The 4,708-nt window shown below is 35.3% G+C and overlaps 1 protein-coding gene across 1 annotated transcript in view; it reads right to left on the bottom strand.

Moving 5' to 3' along the window:
• Positions 1–4,183: 4,183 nt before the first annotated feature.
• The window catches only part of LOC144979477 (broad substrate specificity ATP-binding cassette transporter ABCG2-like), a 32,942-nt gene continuing 32,417 nt past the window's right edge, over positions 4,184–4,708 (bottom strand). The window contains exon 17 of the mRNA XM_078926150.1: positions 4,184–4,708. This exon is cut by the window's right edge and continues 457 nt beyond it. The gene's annotated coding sequence lies outside the window, so the exon portion shown is untranslated.

Below are 4,708 nucleotides of genomic sequence, written 5' to 3'. Positions count from 1 at the left end.
TCATCATCATCATCATCATAATCATCGTCATCATTATCATCATCATCATCAACAACATCATCATCATCATCATCATCATCATCATCATCATCAATATTATTTATCAATAATATTATAATATCAGTTAATTTGTTTCTCCCTTTCTCCTCCTTCATCAAAGCAAAGAACTTTTATATCCAAAAGGGTTGGCATTCGCAAGTCGAGAATGTAAATTGAGAGAGAGAGAGAGAGAGAGAGAGAGAGAGAGAGAGAGAGAGAGAGAGAGAGAGAGAGGAGAGAGACCATAAAATCTTGTGATCTGTCAGAACAGCAAGACTCCCTTTCTCCTAAAAATAAAATTATAAAATATATTTCTCTCCCACCCTATCCCCTCCCGTCTCTTCCCCCTTCCTCTCCTTCTTTATCCATATTTAGGCGTTCACACACACACACACACACACACACATACACTCACACACATATATACATATAGATAGTTATATATATATATATATATATATATATATATATATATATATATATATATATAAATGAGAGAGGGAGAGTTAGAGAGAGAGAGAGAGAAAGAAAGAAAGAGAGAGAGAGAGAGAGAGAAAGAGAGAGAGAGAGAGAGAGAGAGAGAGAGAGAGAGAGAGAGAGAGAGAGAGAGAGAGAGAGAGATAAGTTCCTTTGACTTGAAATCAACACAGTCATGGATTCCTCAAAGGTCAATTCGATTCAAGGTTGAAATTTGACCCCGAGTCACGGGATCTGCAAATTGTATCGGTTAAAAAAACAATGTCGTATTCTAGACCTTGTCTCGTGATTTCTATATCCATATCCGTTCTACATCAACGTCTGTAGCATTGTGTGGCAACGTACTTGATTCATGCTTCATGTCAGATTGTCGGTGGAGTTTTTCACCCTTTATTCGCTCAACAATAAATGAATGGGAACGGTCTATATAATATTATTTTTCCATGCGCTCGAGTCATTGGTCACGTGCAAATGTGTTCAAACTACTCTGCATATAGATAGTATGCGCTTGGCTAAGAAGCTCATAACATTGCCATCCGGAAGTATAACGGACCAACACACAAAACTGTGTGTATCCATGAACGTTTATAGTCTGGTTAAAACAGTTCAGTGAGCATTACTCATAAACGCGGATTACAAAAAAAAACAATAACAAAGACCCGAGTGACGTCATCTTCGAACTATCAATATGAACACAGGAGACAGCGATACTGTGCGCTTGGCTGAAAATCTCACAACATTGCTATCCGAATATATAACGGACCGACACACAAAACTATTTGTAACCTAAAACGTTTATAGTCTGGTTAATACAGTCTAGTGAGAATTACTCATAGACGCGGATGGCAATAAACAATAACAAAGACCCAAGTGACGTCAACTTCATTCTGTCAATAGATAGAACGAAGTTGACGTCACTCAGGCCCTTGTTATTGACTTTTGCCATCCATGTTTACGAGTTATTCTCACTAAACTGTATTAATCAGACTATAAACACATCGTTTTGTGTGTTGGTCCGTTATATTTCCGGATGGCAATGTTGTGAGTTTCTTAGTCAAGCGTACATTATCTATATAGAGCCGCGGCACTTATGAAGTGACAATAGGGTTTTAACAGCAGACGATGCGTATCTATGTAAGGCCGAGACAAATCTGTAAACATCCTCTCACTCATTATGTTTATAGATAGTATATATAGTATGCGCTTGGATAAGAAGCTTTTCGTTACTTTATTCAATTATCGGCCCTGTAGTCTAGTGATACGAGACTCGCATTCGGAGACGAAGGTCCAGGGTTCGAATCCCACTCGGACCGGTGCATAGTTGAGTCCTGGGAAAATGATCTTTACTGACATTCTCTCACTGTACTTAGGTGTAGAAAAGACTACAGCGTTGTTTCCGTTGGGGAAAAAAATGTAATATCGCCGAACAAGCGTCAGGTTTCGTGCTATATTGTAAGTATTACTGTTTGTTTTGTTTGTTTTTAAGGGTTTTACGGTTTTGCACCATATTAAGGTCATATCAGCGCCAGTAAAAAGGAAGAAAATGGGATAGTAAAAAAAGTTCTAGAATTATAATTAAAGCACACAAGAAAAGGTAAGACAGTCAAATGCACAATATATGTTGCAGAGCGCGCTAGAATTCGGCGTGCAAGAAACTAAAAGTATGTCAACAACACAGGTTTGTAAAGGTTACAAAAATGTATAGAATTTTATTTTGTACATGAAAAATAACACAGTGGATTTGGTTTTGTTTTAGCAGAACAGGATTTTAACTATAGGGAATGAGATTAGCGGAAGAGTAGCGTCCCTTGATTGGACGTCACCCATAGTCTGTGACGTCACCGGCGGAAAACTTATTAGAGAGAGAACGTCATGTTGGTTGTGCTTCCGCGAGGACGAGAGACGCATGCGCACAACCAACATGACGTTCTCTCTCTAATAACTTTTCCGCCGGTGACGTCACAGACTATGGGTGACGTCCAATCAAGGGACGCTACTCTTCCGCTAATCTCATTCCCTATATCAAATTAATCTGTAGGCATCATAATCTCAGGACAAACAAGTTACAATGCACAAGCAACCACGGTACTCACAACTATCAATCGATAAGCCTAAATTGATTTCACACACTATCGTAAACGACATTTAATATCTTTCATGATATTATATATATAATACAAATTATTATGTTATATATTTTGTATTTATTTATTGGAGAGAAAAAGAAAAATAAGGAAAACACGGTCCATAATCTGGAATGTGTCCGAATGAACTGTTGCTGCTGCAGGTCGCCATAATTTGGAAATGTTTGTTTTTAAAGGGTTTTACGGTGCTTGCAACACATTTAGGTCATATCAGCACCAGTAAAAAAAAAAAAAAGAAGAAAATGGAACAGTAAAAATTTCTAGAATTACGATTAAAGCACCCAAGAAAAGGTAGGACAAAGGGGATTGGTTTAAAAAAGTAACAGATGTAGATTCCAAGAGCATTCTATCAAAGTACTTAGTTTGAGATCACCTAAAAGTCTCATCCAGACACAAGCACGGGTCCCTACAAAGAGGAATACACTCGCGGGAGGACGAGAGACGCATCATCACAACCAACATGACGTTCTCTCTCTAATAACTTTTTCGCCGGTGACGTCACAGACTATGGATTACGTCCAATCAAGGGACGCTACTCTTCCGCTAATCTCATTCCCTATATGCAATTTGTGCTTGTGTCGTATGAGTAAGACACCCGTTCATCTGTATAAATGGTAGATCTGCGGAAGGTGGCCATTTTGTATTTGGAACGCTGCTGCAAGACAGTCACGAACAAAATGGACGATGCAAGGGGCCTGGCACTCGATGAAAGTACAATAAAAATATACAGATAAATAAAATTCCAATTATCAAATTAAATTTTTTATACCGAATATAATGTATAAATGTTGAATAGGTAGATATCAAATAATATCTTAAAAGTTCCAAAACAAAATAACAAAATTCATATACATATATATATATATAAAAATATAATATATTATAATATAATATAATTAAAAGCTATAAAAAATACTATTTAAATAATGGAATGTGGTCACGGAGTCATAATATCTTTTTGTAATAAATCAGACATGCTTGATAAATCGTCAATAATGCCATAGTAATATCATATATTATATCAATTCAATTCATACACACAAGAAAAACTTAAACAAAAAAACCCAAACAACAACAACAAAAAACACCAACAACAAAAAACCAAGAACACAAAAACTAACACAGGAATCTATAGAATAGATTGTTACCGATTGACATGTCATGACATAAAGGTATTAACAATAACAATAATAAGTACTAATGATGACAAGAAATACAAACAGGCTAACAAAAACAAATATTATTTACATATAAAAACTAACTTAAATGCTTAGTAAGTACACAATATATTTTAACTAAAAATTAACTCAAATGCTTACTAAGTACACATTTTAACTAAAAACTAACTCAATCTACTAAGTACACATTTTAACTAAAAATTAACTCAAATGCTTACTAAGTACACATTTTAACTAAAAACTAACTCAAATGCTTACTAAGTACACATTTTAACTAAAAACTAACTCAAATTCTTACTAAGTACGCAATACTACATTTTTAAAACCATAAAAACAGAGAGAAGCTTTACAAGTAAAAATATATTATCATCTCTCAAATAAGGTACTATATATTTGTCAGCTAAAGATCGCTGACAGGACCAGGAAAAAAAAACATGAACAATCTCAATCAAGAACAGATTTAGAGAGCAATATGGAAAGAGAACCAAGATAAACGGAAATGGAAAACACAGGTCATAAAAAAAATGACCTCTCCGCTTATATCATGGGAGGTCAGGTGACCCCAACCCAATGAATAACAGACAGAGGAAATAAATAACAATGTGAAATTGAATGTAGGCTTCAATTAATAAACGAAAATAGATAATGTGGACGTTAAGGGTTTCCCCTTTATCAACAAAACAGGATAAATGAAACATCCTGTTTTGTTGATAAAGGTGAAACCCTTAACGTCCGCATTACCTGTTTTCGTTGATCAAATTGAAGCTAACATTCAATTTCACATTGTTATTTATTTCTTCGAGCTTCGAGCAGCAACATTTACACAACAGACAAAGGCAACATGTCAAGTACAGTCTCATCAAAATGTAA

This window comes from Berghia stephanieae, chromosome 9, assembly GCF_034508935.2.
Source record: "Berghia stephanieae isolate SIO BIC M18660-M18661 chromosome 9, UCSD_Bste_1.3, whole genome shotgun sequence".
Lineage (NCBI taxonomy): Eukaryota > Metazoa > Mollusca > Gastropoda > Nudibranchia > Aeolidiidae > Berghia > Berghia stephanieae.
This window is presented reverse-complemented; position numbering and strand designations above follow the sequence as displayed.